The sequence below is a fragment of the Schistocerca cancellata genome, chromosome 9 (genome assembly GCF_023864275.1).
Source record: "Schistocerca cancellata isolate TAMUIC-IGC-003103 chromosome 9, iqSchCanc2.1, whole genome shotgun sequence".
NCBI classification, from domain to species: Eukaryota; Metazoa; Arthropoda; class Insecta; order Orthoptera; family Acrididae; genus Schistocerca; species Schistocerca cancellata.
In genome coordinates this window covers 521,849,385-521,863,012 of record NC_064634.1, presented here as the reverse complement: position 1 = coordinate 521,863,012, position 13,628 = coordinate 521,849,385, and the positions used below count along the sequence as shown (strand labels likewise).

General features: G+C 52.1%; 9 non-coding genes across 9 annotated transcripts; all 9 read right to left on the bottom strand.

Annotated features, from left to right (window-relative positions):
* Window positions 1–922: 922 nt before the first annotated feature.
* Window positions 923–1,041, bottom strand: LOC126102890 (5S ribosomal RNA). The gene has a single exon (XR_007523148.1). It is a non-coding gene; the product is annotated as a 5S ribosomal RNA (ribosomal RNA).
* A 1,292-nt stretch (window positions 1,042–2,333) lies between these two features.
* LOC126102889 (5S ribosomal RNA) lies at window positions 2,334–2,452 on the bottom strand. Its single transcript, XR_007523147.1, has one exon. It is a non-coding gene; the product is annotated as a 5S ribosomal RNA (ribosomal RNA).
* A 1,292-nt stretch (window positions 2,453–3,744) lies between these two features.
* Window positions 3,745–3,863, bottom strand: LOC126102887 (5S ribosomal RNA). The gene has a single exon (XR_007523145.1). It is a non-coding gene; the product is annotated as a 5S ribosomal RNA (ribosomal RNA).
* Window positions 3,864–5,155: 1,292 nt separating this feature from the next.
* Window positions 5,156–5,274, bottom strand: LOC126102886 (5S ribosomal RNA). The gene has a single exon (XR_007523144.1). It is a non-coding gene; the product is annotated as a 5S ribosomal RNA (ribosomal RNA).
* A 1,292-nt stretch (window positions 5,275–6,566) lies between these two features.
* On the bottom strand, window positions 6,567–6,685 carry LOC126102885 (5S ribosomal RNA). The gene has a single exon (XR_007523143.1). It is a non-coding gene; the product is annotated as a 5S ribosomal RNA (ribosomal RNA).
* Window positions 6,686–7,977: 1,292 nt separating this feature from the next.
* Window positions 7,978–8,096, bottom strand: LOC126102883 (5S ribosomal RNA). The gene has a single exon (XR_007523142.1). It is a non-coding gene; the product is annotated as a 5S ribosomal RNA (ribosomal RNA).
* Window positions 8,097–9,388: 1,292 nt separating this feature from the next.
* LOC126102882 (5S ribosomal RNA) lies at window positions 9,389–9,507 on the bottom strand. Its single transcript, XR_007523141.1, has one exon. It is a non-coding gene; the product is annotated as a 5S ribosomal RNA (ribosomal RNA).
* Window positions 9,508–10,798: 1,291 nt separating this feature from the next.
* On the bottom strand, window positions 10,799–10,917 carry LOC126102881 (5S ribosomal RNA). Its single transcript, XR_007523140.1, has one exon. It is a non-coding gene; the product is annotated as a 5S ribosomal RNA (ribosomal RNA).
* A 1,291-nt stretch (window positions 10,918–12,208) lies between these two features.
* On the bottom strand, window positions 12,209–12,327 carry LOC126102880 (5S ribosomal RNA). The gene has a single exon (XR_007523139.1). It is a non-coding gene; the product is annotated as a 5S ribosomal RNA (ribosomal RNA).
* Window positions 12,328–13,628: the final 1,301 nt, after the last annotated feature.

Genomic DNA, 13,628 nt, shown 5'->3' with positions numbered 1-13,628 from the left:
TTCCAGATTTATGCGTAATTTGCGCGGTGCATTTGCATTCGCGCCTGTCCCCCCTCCCGTCCCGACTTGTCCCGACTTTGCTCGACTGCCGCTCGCTGCCGCTCGGGTCGCGGCCCATATGACAGCACAAGCACGAGAAACATCTGCGAGACGGGCGCGGGCCTGACCGGCGTGTCCGAGACGCCGTGGGCGGCCGTTCGGAGCTACTAGAGCAGCGCTGTGCCGTGCCATGGAAAGGTGCGAAACCAAGGACAGAAGACACAGAATTTTTGTTTACAAATTTGCACGTGTACACTGCTACAAAACAATAAGCCCGGACGTATTTCGGAACATTTCTGCCGCTTAATACTGTTTTGTTATTTCCAGAGACACTTTGGAAATCTTCCTTGGCACACGCTTCTTCAAACTGAGTTCCCTAATATCGTATCTTTTGTTTATTACAACAGATTTAAGTCATTGTGGAAACATCTTTGTCGCATCGGAAAGGTAGCGTGAAGAGACGGCTGGCAGGGCTGGCGACAAGAAAGCAAAATATGAAGACAGCCAGAGGTCCCAGGCAGTCGCCGATCCGAATACTAACGTTGTTGCTTAACTTGGGTGATGGCACGAGAACGGTTGGTTTTTTTTTATTTATTTATTTATTTAGTTACTTTTCGGAATTTAGCACTGCTGCGTAACAGTAGGCTCTGGCGCATTTCAAGAACACATCTGTCGATTGGTAGTGTTTTGTCATTTTCAACGAGTTCCTAGCACTCTTCCTTCGCGCATTCTTACTCAAACCGAGTTCATTACCGTAATTTCGTATCTTACGTTTAATACAGTACTTTAAAATGCTTGTGGAAGCATCTTTGTCGACACCTGAAAGTTATTATGAAAAGAGGCCTGGCAGGTGTAGCGACGTAAAAATGAAAAAATGAGAAAGAGCCAACAGCACGCGGTGTTCCCAGGCGGTCACCCATCCAAGTACTAACCGCGCCCGATGTTGCTTAACTTCGGTGATCGGACGAGAACCGGTGTAGTCAACATGGTATGGCCGTTGGCGTCCTTATACTGTAGCCGCACCACGGAGGAAGCATTCGCCTCTTCTCCCAACACACGCAATCGCCGCTTTCCGTGGCACATTTGACGCAAAGCGCGTCTTTCCACCTCGAAGGTGGCGCGGAGTGCGCGCTCGCCTCGGCGTCTCATAGGCGACTGCCGAACGTAGGTGAGACGCACAACACAGCTGCTCGATGCACCGCCTGTCATTCGTTTGGTGCGTGCGGCCTCCGACACCCACTGGCGACGCGCCTTGTTCCTGTTATCCGGCGCAGGGCTTGCGCGCGGCCGGGCGGCGGGGGCACTGCGCAGGGTGTTGCAGTGTCCTGCTGGACCGACGGAAGCTTTCTCACCTGCCTGACACACGCCGCGCTTCCAGATTTATGCGTAATTTGCGCGGTGCATTTGCATTCGCGCCTGTCCCCCCTCCCGTCCCGACTTGTCCCGACTTTGCTCGACTGCCGCTCGCTGCCGCTCGGGTCGCGGCCCATATGACAGCACAAGCACGAGAAACATCTGCGAGACGGGCGCGGGCCTGACCGGCGTGTCCGAGACGCCGTGGGCGGCCGTTCGGAGCTACTAGAGCAGCGCTGTGCCGTGCCATGGAAAGGTGCGAAACCAAGGACAGAAGACACAGAATTTTTGTTTACAAATTTGCACGTGTACACTGCTACAAAACAATAAGCCCGGACGTATTTCGGAACATTTCTGCCGCTTAATACTGTTTTGTTATTTCCAGAGACACTTTGGAAATCTTCCTTGGCACACGCTTCTTCAAACTGAGTTCCCTAATATCGTATCTTTTGTTTATTACAACAGATTTAAGTCATTGTGGAAACATCTTTGTCGCATCGGAAAGGTAGCGTGAAGAGACGGCTGGCAGGGCTGGCGACAAGAAAGCAAAATATGAAGACAGCCAGAGGTCCCAGGCAGTCGCCGATCCGAATACTAACGTTGTTGCTTAACTTGGGTGATGGCACGAGAACGGTTGGTTTTTTTTTATTTATTTATTTATTTAGTTACTTTTCGGAATTTAGCACTGCTGCGTAACAGTAGGCTCTGGCGCATTTCAAGAACACATCTGTCGATTGGTAGTGTTTTGTCATTTTCAACGAGTTCCTAGCACTCTTCCTTCGCGCATTCTTACTCAAACCGAGTTCATTACCGTAATTTCGTATCTTACGTTTAATACAGTACTTTAAAATGCTTGTGGAAGCATCTTTGTCGACACCTGAAAGTTATTATGAAAAGAGGCCTGGCAGGTGTAGCGACGTAAAAATGAAAAAATGAGAAAGAGCCAACAGCACGCGGTGTTCCCAGGCGGTCACCCATCCAAGTACTAACCGCGCCCGATGTTGCTTAACTTCGGTGATCGGACGAGAACCGGTGTAGTCAACATGGTATGGCCGTTGGCGTCCTTATACTGTAGCCGCACCACGGAGGAAGCATTCGCCTCTTCTCCCAACACACGCAATCGCCGCTTTCCGTGGCACATTTGACGCAAAGCGCGTCTTTCCACCTCGAAGGTGGCGCGGAGTGCGCGCTCGCCTCGGCGTCTCATAGGCGACTGCCGAACGTAGGTGAGACGCACAACACAGCTGCTCGATGCACCGCCTGTCATTCGTTTGGTGCGTGCGGCCTCCGACACCCACTGGCGACGCGCCTTGTTCCTGTTATCCGGCGCAGGGCTTGCGCGCGGCCGGGCGGCGGGGGCACTGCGCGGGGTGTTGCAGTGTCCTGCTGGACCGACGGAAGCTTTCTCACCTGCCTGACACACGCCGCGCTTCCAGATTTATGCGTAATTTGCGCGGTGCATTTGCATTCGCGCCTGTCCCCCCTCCCGTCCCGACTTGTCCCGACTTTGCTCGACTGCCGCTCGCTGCCGCTCGGGTCGCGGCCCATATGACAGCACAAGCACGAGAAACATCTGCGAGACGGGCGCGGGCCTGACCGGCGTGTCCGAGACGCCGTGGGCGGCCGTTCGGAGCTACTAGAGCAGCGCTGTGCCGTGCCATGGAAAGGTGCGAAACCAAGGACAGAAGACACAGAATTTTTGTTTACAAATTTGCACGTGTACACTGCTACAAAACAATAAGCCCGGACGTATTTCGGAACATTTCTGCCGCTTAATACTGTTTTGTTATTTCCAGAGACACTTTGGAAATCTTCCTTGGCACACGCTTCTTCAAACTGAGTTCCCTAATATCGTATCTTTTGTTTATTACAACAGATTTAAGTCATTGTGGAAACATCTTTGTCGCATCGGAAAGGTAGCGTGAAGAGACGGCTGGCAGGGCTGGCGACAAGAAAGCAAAATATGAAGACAGCCAGAGGTCCCAGGCAGTCGCCGATCCGAATACTAACGTTGTTGCTTAACTTGGGTGATGGCACGAGAACGGTTGGTTTTTTTTTATTTATTTATTTATTTAGTTACTTTTCGGAATTTAGCACTGCTGCGTAACAGTAGGCTCTGGCGCATTTCAAGAACACATCTGTCGATTGGTAGTGTTTTGTCATTTTCAACGAGTTCCTAGCACTCTTCCTTCGCGCATTCTTACTCAAACCGAGTTCATTACCGTAATTTCGTATCTTACGTTTAATACAGTACTTTAAAATGCTTGTGGAAGCATCTTTGTCGACACCTGAAAGTTATTATGAAAAGAGGCCTGGCAGGTGTAGCGACGTAAAAATGAAAAAATGAGAAAGAGCCAACAGCACGCGGTGTTCCCAGGCGGTCACCCATCCAAGTACTAACCGCGCCCGATGTTGCTTAACTTCGGTGATCGGACGAGAACCGGTGTAGTCAACATGGTATGGCCGTTGGCGTCCTTATACTGTAGCCGCACCACGGAGGAAGCATTCGCCTCTTCTCCCAACACACGCAATCGCCGCTTTCCGTGGCACATTTGACGCAAAGCGCGTCTTTCCACCTCGAAGGTGGCGCGGAGTGCGCGCTCGCCTCGGCGTCTCATAGGCGACTGCCGAACGTAGGTGAGACGCACAACACAGCTGCTCGATGCACCGCCTGTCATTCGTTTGGTGCGTGCGGCCTCCGACACCCACTGGCGACGCGCCTTGTTCCTGTTATCCGGCGCAGGGCTTGCGCGCGGCCGGGCGGCGGGGGCACTGCGCGGGGTGTTGCAGTGTCCTGCTGGACCGACGGAAGCTTTCTCACCTGCCTGACACACGCCGCGCTTCCAGATTTATGCGTAATTTGCGCGGTGCATTTGCATTCGCGCCTGTCCCCCCTCCCGTCCCGACTTGTCCCGACTTTGCTCGACTGCCGCTCGCTGCCGCTCGGGTCGCGGCCCATATGACAGCACAAGCACGAGAAACATCTGCGAGACGGGCGCGGGCCTGACCGGCGTGTCCGAGACGCCGTGGGCGGCCGTTCGGAGCTACTAGAGCAGCGCTGTGCCGTGCCATGGAAAGGTGCGAAACCAAGGACAGAAGACACAGAATTTTTGTTTACAAATTTGCACGTGTACACTGCTACAAAACAATAAGCCCGGACGTATTTCGGAACATTTCTGCCGCTTAATACTGTTTTGTTATTTCCAGAGACACTTTGGAAATCTTCCTTGGCACACGCTTCTTCAAACTGAGTTCCCTAATATCGTATCTTTTGTTTATTACAACAGATTTAAGTCATTGTGGAAACATCTTTGTCGCATCGGAAAGGTAGCGTGAAGAGACGGCTGGCAGGGCTGGCGACAAGAAAGCAAAATATGAAGACAGCCAGAGGTCCCAGGCAGTCGCCGATCCGAATACTAACGTTGTTGCTTAACTTGGGTGATGGCACGAGAACGGTTGGTTTTTTTTTATTTATTTATTTATTTAGTTACTTTTCGGAATTTAGCACTGCTGCGTAACAGTAGGCTCTGGCGCATTTCAAGAACACATCTGTCGATTGGTAGTGTTTTGTCATTTTCAACGAGTTCCTAGCACTCTTCCTTCGCGCATTCTTACTCAAACCGAGTTCATTACCGTAATTTCGTATCTTACGTTTAATACAGTACTTTAAAATGCTTGTGGAAGCATCTTTGTCGACACCTGAAAGTTATTATGAAAAGAGGCCTGGCAGGTGTAGCGACGTAAAAATGAAAAAATGAGAAAGAGCCAACAGCACGCGGTGTTCCCAGGCGGTCACCCATCCAAGTACTAACCGCGCCCGATGTTGCTTAACTTCGGTGATCGGACGAGAACCGGTGTAGTCAACATGGTATGGCCGTTGGCGTCCTTATACTGTAGCCGCACCACGGAGGAAGCATTCGCCTCTTCTCCCAACACACGCAATCGCCGCTTTCCGTGGCACATTTGACGCAAAGCGCGTCTTTCCACCTCGAAGGTGGCGCGGAGTGCGCGCTCGCCTCGGCGTCTCATAGGCGACTGCCGAACGTAGGTGAGACGCACAACACAGCTGCTCGATGCACCGCCTGTCATTCGTTTGGTGCGTGCGGCCTCCGACACCCACTGGCGACGCGCCTTGTTCCTGTTATCCGGCGCAGGGCTTGCGCGCGGCCGGGCGGCGGGGGCACTGCGCGGGGTGTTGCAGTGTCCTGCTGGACCGACGGAAGCTTTCTCACCTGCCTGACACACGCCGCGCTTCCAGATTTATGCGTAATTTGCGCGGTGCATTTGCATTCGCGCCTGTCCCCCCTCCCGTCCCGACTTGTCCCGACTTTGCTCGACTGCCGCTCGCTGCCGCTCGGGTCGCGGCCCATATGACAGCACAAGCACGAGAAACATCTGCGAGACGGGCGCGGGCCTGACCGGCGTGTCCGAGACGCCGTGGGCGGCCGTTCGGAGCTACTAGAGCAGCGCTGTGCCGTGCCATGGAAAGGTGCGAAACCAAGGACAGAAGACACAGAATTTTTGTTTACAAATTTGCACGTGTACACTGCTACAAAACAATAAGCCCGGACGTATTTCGGAACATTTCTGCCGCTTAATACTGTTTTGTTATTTCCAGAGACACTTTGGAAATCTTCCTTGGCACACGCTTCTTCAAACTGAGTTCCCTAATATCGTATCTTTTGTTTATTACAACAGATTTAAGTCATTGTGGAAACATCTTTGTCGCATCGGAAAGGTAGCGTGAAGAGACGGCTGGCAGGGCTGGCGACAAGAAAGCAAAATATGAAGACAGCCAGAGGTCCCAGGCAGTCGCCGATCCGAATACTAACGTTGTTGCTTAACTTGGGTGATGGCACGAGAACGGTTGGTTTTTTTTTATTTATTTATTTATTTAGTTACTTTTCGGAATTTAGCACTGCTGCGTAACAGTAGGCTCTGGCGCATTTCAAGAACACATCTGTCGATTGGTAGTGTTTTGTCATTTTCAACGAGTTCCTAGCACTCTTCCTTCGCGCATTCTTACTCAAACCGAGTTCATTACCGTAATTTCGTATCTTACGTTTAATACAGTACTTTAAAATGCTTGTGGAAGCATCTTTGTCGACACCTGAAAGTTATTATGAAAAGAGGCCTGGCAGGTGTAGCGACGTAAAAATGAAAAAATGAGAAAGAGCCAACAGCACGCGGTGTTCCCAGGCGGTCACCCATCCAAGTACTAACCGCGCCCGATGTTGCTTAACTTCGGTGATCGGACGAGAACCGGTGTAGTCAACATGGTATGGCCGTTGGCGTCCTTATACTGTAGCCGCACCACGGAGGAAGCATTCGCCTCTTCTCCCAACACACGCAATCGCCGCTTTCCGTGGCACATTTGACGCAAAGCGCGTCTTTCCACCTCGAAGGTGGCGCGGAGTGCGCGCTCGCCTCGGCGTCTCATAGGCGACTGCCGAACGTAGGTGAGACGCACAACACAGCTGCTCGATGCACCGCCTGTCATTCGTTTGGTGCGTGCGGCCTCCGACACCCACTGGCGACGCGCCTTGTTCCTGTTATCCGGCGCAGGGCTTGCGCGCGGCCGGGCGGCGGGGGCACTGCGCGGGGTGTTGCAGTGTCCTGCTGGACCGACGGAAGCTTTCTCACCTGCCTGACACACGCCGCGCTTCCAGATTTATGCGTAATTTGCGCGGTGCATTTGCATTCGCGCCTGTCCCCCCTCCCGTCCCGACTTGTCCCGACTTTGCTCGACTGCCGCTCGCTGCCGCTCGGGTCGCGGCCCATATGACAGCACAAGCACGAGAAACATCTGCGAGACGGGCGCGGGCCTGACCGGCGTGTCCGAGACGCCGTGGGCGGCCGTTCGGAGCTACTAGAGCAGCGCTGTGCCGTGCCATGGAAAGGTGCGAAACCAAGGACAGAAGACACAGAATTTTTGTTTACAAATTTGCACGTGTACACTGCTACAAAACAATAAGCCCGGACGTATTTCGGAACATTTCTGCCGCTTAATACTGTTTTGTTATTTCCAGAGACACTTTGGAAATCTTCCTTGGCACACGCTTCTTCAAACTGAGTTCCCTAATATCGTATCTTTTGTTTATTACAACAGATTTAAGTCATTGTGGAAACATCTTTGTCGCATCGGAAAGGTAGCGTGAAGAGACGGCTGGCAGGGCTGGCGACAAGAAAGCAAAATATGAAGACAGCCAGAGGTCCCAGGCAGTCGCCGATCCGAATACTAACGTTGTTGCTTAACTTGGGTGATGGCACGAGAACGGTTGGTTTTTTTTTATTTATTTATTTATTTAGTTACTTTTCGGAATTTAGCACTGCTGCGTAACAGTAGGCTCTGGCGCATTTCAAGAACACATCTGTCGATTGGTAGTGTTTTGTCATTTTCAACGAGTTCCTAGCACTCTTCCTTCGCGCATTCTTACTCAAACCGAGTTCATTACCGTAATTTCGTATCTTACGTTTAATACAGTACTTTAAAATGCTTGTGGAAGCATCTTTGTCGACACCTGAAAGTTATTATGAAAAGAGGCCTGGCAGGTGTAGCGACGTAAAAATGAAAAAATGAGAAAGAGCCAACAGCACGCGGTGTTCCCAGGCGGTCACCCATCCAAGTACTAACCGCGCCCGATGTTGCTTAACTTCGGTGATCGGACGAGAACCGGTGTAGTCAACATGGTATGGCCGTTGGCGTCCTTATACTGTAGCCGCACCACGGAGGAAGCATTCGCCTCTTCTCCCAACACACGCAATCGCCGCTTTCCGTGGCACATTTGACGCAAAGCGCGTCTTTCCACCTCGAAGGTGGCGCGGAGTGCGCGCTCGCCTCGGCGTCTCATAGGCGACTGCCGAACGTAGGTGAGACGCACAACACAGCTGCTCGATGCACCGCCTGTCATTCGTTTGGTGCGTGCGGCCTCCGACACCCACTGGCGACGCGCCTTGTTCCTGTTATCCGGCGCAGGGCTTGCGCGCGGCCGGGCGGCGGGGGCACTGCGCGGGGTGTTGCAGTGTCCTGCTGGACCGACGGAAGCTTTCTCACCTGCCTGACACACGCCGCGCTTCCAGATTTATGCGTAATTTGCGCGGTGCATTTGCATTCGCGCCTGTCCCCCCTCCCGTCCCGACTTGTCCCGACTTTGCTCGACTGCCGCTCGCTGCCGCTCGGGTCGCGGCCCATATGACAGCACAAGCACGAGAAACATCTGCGAGACGGGCGCGGGCCTGACCGGCGTGTCCGAGACGCCGTGGGCGGCCGTTCGGAGCTACTAGAGCAGCGCTGTGCCGTGCCATGGAAAGGTGCGAAACCAAGGACAGAAGACACAGAATTTTTGTTTACAAATTTGCACGTGTACACTGCTACAAAACAATAAGCCCGGACGTATTTCGGAACATTTCTGCCGCTTAATACTGTTTTGTTATTTCCAGAGACACTTTGGAAATCTTCCTTGGCACACGCTTCTTCAAACTGAGTTCCCTAATATCGTATCTTTTGTTTATTACAACAGATTTAAGTCATTGTGGAAACATCTTTGTCGCATCGGAAAGGTAGCGTGAAGAGACGGCTGGCAGGGCTGGCGACAAGAAAGCAAAATATGAAGACAGCCAGAGGTCCCAGGCAGTCGCCGATCCGAATACTAACGTTGTTGCTTAACTTGGGTGATGGCACGAGAACGGTTGGTTTTTTTTTATTTATTTATTTATTTAGTTACTTTTCGGAATTTAGCACTGCTGCGTAACAGTAGGCTCTGGCGCATTTCAAGAACACATCTGTCGATTGGTAGTGTTTTGTCATTTTCAACGAGTTCCTAGCACTCTTCCTTCGCGCATTCTTACTCAAACCGAGTTCATTACCGTAATTTCGTATCTTACGTTTAATACAGTACTTTAAAATGCTTGTGGAAGCATCTTTGTCGACACCTGAAAGTTATTATGAAAAGAGGCCTGGCAGGTGTAGCGACGTAAAAATGAAAAAATGAGAAAGAGCCAACAGCACGCGGTGTTCCCAGGCGGTCACCCATCCAAGTACTAACCGCGCCCGATGTTGCTTAACTTCGGTGATCGGACGAGAACCGGTGTAGTCAACATGGTATGGCCGTTGGCGTCCTTATACTGTAGCCGCACCACGGAGGAAGCATTCGCCTCTTCTCCCAACACACGCAATCGCCGCTTTCCGTGGCACATTTGACGCAAAGCGCGTCTTTCCACCTCGAAGGTGGCGCGGAGTGCGCGCTCGCCTCGGCGTCTCATAGGCGACTGCCGAACGTAGGTGAGACGCACAACACAGCTGCTCGATGCACCGCCTGTCATTCGTTTGGTGCGTGCGGCCTCCGACACCCACTGGCGACGCGCCTTGTTCCTGTTATCCGGCGCAGGGCTTGCGCGCGGCCGGGCGGCGGGGGCACTGCGCGGGGTGTTGCAGTGTCCTGCTGGACCGACGGAAGCTTTCTCACCTGCCTGACACACGCCGCGCTTCCAGATTTATGCGTAATTTGCGCGGTGCATTTGCATTCGCGCCTGTCCCCCCTCCCGTCCCGACTTGTCCCGACTTTGCTCGACTGCCGCTCGCTGCCGCTCGGGTCGCGGCCCATATGACAGCACAAGCACGAGAAACATCTGCGAGACGGGCGCGGGCCTGACCGGCGTGTCCGAGACGCCGTGGGCGGCCGTTCGGAGCTACTAGAGCAGCGCTGTGCCGTGCCATGGAAAGGTGCGAAACCAAGGACAGAAGACACAGAATTTTTGTTTACAAATTTGCACGTGTACACTGCTACAAAACAATAAGCCCGGACGTATTTCGGAACATTTCTGCCGCTTAATACTGTTTTGTTATTTCCAGAGACACTTTGGAAATCTTCCTTGGCACACGCTTCTTCAAACTGAGTTCCCTAATATCGTATCTTTTGTTTATTACAACAGATTTAAGTCATTGTGGAAACATCTTTGTCGCATCGGAAAGGTAGCGTGAAGAGACGGCTGGCAGGGCTGGCGACAAGAAAGCAAAATATGAAGACAGCCAGAGGTCCCAGGCAGTCGCCGATCCGAATACTAACGTTGTTGCTTAACTTGGGTGATGGCACGAGAACGGTTGGTTTTTTTTTTATTTATTTATTTATTTAGTTACTTTTCGGAATTTAGCACTGCTGCGTAACAGTAGGCTCTGGCGCATTTCAAGAACACATCTGTCGATTGGTAGTGTTTTGTCATTTTCAACGAGTTCCTAGCACTCTTCCTTCGCGCATTCTCTCAAACCGAGTTCATTACCGTAATTTCGTATCTTACGTTTAATACAGTACTTTAAAATGCTTGTGGAAGCATCTTTGTCGACACCTGAAAGTTATTATGAAAAGAGGCCTGGCAGGTGTAGCGACGTAAAAATGAAAAAATGAGAAAGAGCCAACAGCACGCGGTGTTCCCAGGCGGTCACCCATCCAAGTACTAACCGCGCCCGATGTTGCTTAACTTCGGTGATCGGACGAGAACCGGTGTAGTCAACATGGTATGGCCGTTGGCGTCCTTATACTGTAGCCGCACCACGGAGGAAGCATTCGCCTCTTCTCCCAACACACGCAATCGCCGCTTTCCGTGGCACATTTGACGCAAAGCGCGTCTTTCCACCTCGAAGGTGGCGCGGAGTGCGCGCTCGCCTCGGCGTCTCATAGGCGACTGCCGAACGTAGGTGAGACGCACAACACAGCTGCTCGATGCACCGCCTGTCATTCGTTTGGTGCGTGCGGCCTCCGACACCCACTGGCGACGCGCCTTGTTCCTGTTATCCGGCGCAGGGCTTGCGCGCGGCCGGGCGGCGGGGGCACTGCGCGGGGTGTTGCAGTGTCCTGCTGGACCGACGGAAGCTTTCTCACCTGCCTGACACACGCCGCGCTTCCAGATTTATGCGTAATTTGCGCGGTGCATTTGCATTCGCGCCTGTCCCCCCTCCCGTCCCGACTTGTCCCGACTTTGCTCGACTGCCGCTCGCTGCCGCTCGGGTCGCGGCCCATATGACAGCACAAGCACGAGAAACATCTGCGAGACGGGCGCGGGCCTGACCGGCGTGTCCGAGACGCCGTGGGCGGCCGTTCGGAGCTACTAGAGCAGCGCTGTGCCGTGCCATGGAAAGGTGCGAAACCAAGGACAGAAGACACAGAATTTTTGTTTACAAATTTGCACGTGTACACTGCTACAAAACAATAAGCCCGGACGTATTTCGGAACATTTCTGCCGCTTAATACTGTTTTGTTATTTCCAGAGACACTTTGGAAATCTTCCTTGGCACACGCTTCTTCAAACTGAGTTCCCTAATATCGTATCTTTTGTTTATTACAACAGATTTAAGTCATTGTGGAAACATCTTTGTCGCATCGGAAAGGTAGCGTGAAGAGACGGCTGGCAGGGCTGGCGACAAGAAGCAAAATATGAAGACAGCCAGAGGTCCCAGGCAGTCGCCGATCCGAATACTAACGTTGTTGCTTAACTTGGGTGATGGCACGAGAACGGTTGGTTTTTATTTATTTATTTATTTATTTAGTTACTTTTCGGAATTTAGCACTGCTGCGTAACAGTAGGCTCTGGCGCATTTCAAGAACACATCTGTCGATTGGTAGTGTTTTGTCATTTTCAACGAGTTCCTAGCACTCTTCCTTCGCGCATTCTTACTCAAACCGAGTTCATTACCGTAATTTCGTATCTTACGTTTAATACAGTACTTTAAAATGCTTGTGGAAGCATCTTTGTCGACACCTGAAAGTTATTATGAAAAGAGGCCTGGCAGGTGTAGCGACGTAAAAATGAAAAAATGAGAAAGAGCCAACAGCACGCGGTGTTCCCAGGCGGTCACCCATCCAAGTACTAACCGCGCCCGATGTTGCTTAACTTCGGTGATCGGACGAGAACCGGTGTAGTCAACATGGTATGGCCGTTGGCGTCCTTATACTGTAGCCGCACCACGGAGGAAGCATTCGCCTCTTCTCCCAACACACGCAATCGCCGCTTTCCGTGGCACATTTGACGCAAAGCGCGTCTTTCCACCTCGAAGGTGGCGCGGAGTGCGCGCTCGCCTCGGCGTCTCATAGGCGACTGCCGAACGTAGGTGAGACGCACAACACAGCTGCTCGATGCACCGCCTGTCATTCGTTTGGTGCGTGCGGCCTCCGACACCCACTGGCGACGCGCCTTGTTCCTGTTATCCGGCGCAGGGCTTGCGCGCGGCCGGGCGGCGGGGGCACTGCGCGGGGTGTTGCAGTGTCCTGCTGGACCGACGGAAGCTTTCTCACCTGCCTGACACACGCCGCGCTTCCAGATTTATGCGTAATTTGCGCGGTGCATTTGCATTCGCGCCTGTCCCCCCTCCCGTCCCGACTTGTCCCGACTTTGCTCGACTGCCGCTCGCTGCCGCTCGGGTCGCGGCCCATATGACAGCACAAGCACGAGAAACATCTGCGAGACGGGCGCGGGCCTGACCGGCGTGTCCGAGACGCCGTGGGCGGCCGTTCGGAGCTACTAGAGCAGCGCTGTGCCGTGCCATGGAAAGGTGCGAAACCAAGGACAGAAGACACAGAATTTTTGTTTACAAATTTGCACGTGTACACTGCTACAAAACAATAAGCCCGGACGTATTTCGGAACATTTCTGCCGCTTAATACTGTTTTGTTATTTCCAGAGACACTTTGGAAATCTTCCTTGGCACACGCTTCTTCAAACTGAGTTCCCTAATATCGTATCTTTTGTTTATTACAACAGATTTAAGTCATTGTGGAAACATCTTTGTCGCATCGGAAAGGTAGCGTGAAGAGACGGCTGGCAGGGCTGGCGACAAGAAAGCAAAATATGAAGACAGCCAGAGGTCCCAGGCAGTCGCCGATCCGAATACTAACGTTGTTGCTTAACTTGGGTGATGGCACGAGAACGGTTGGTTTTTTTTTATTTATTTATTTATTTAGTTACTTTTCGGAATTTAGCACTGCTGCGTAACAGTAGGCTCTGGCGCATTTCAAGAACACATCTGTCGATTGGTAGTGTTTTGTCATTTTCAACGAGTTCCTAGCACTCTTCCTTCGCGCATTCTTACTCAAACCGAGTTCATTACCGTAATTTCGTATCTTACGTTTAATACAGTACTTTAAAATGCTTGTGGAAGCATCTTTGTCGACACCTGAAAGTTATTATGAAAAGAGGCCTGGCAGGTGTAGCGACGTAAAAATGAAAAAATGAGAAAGAGCCAACAG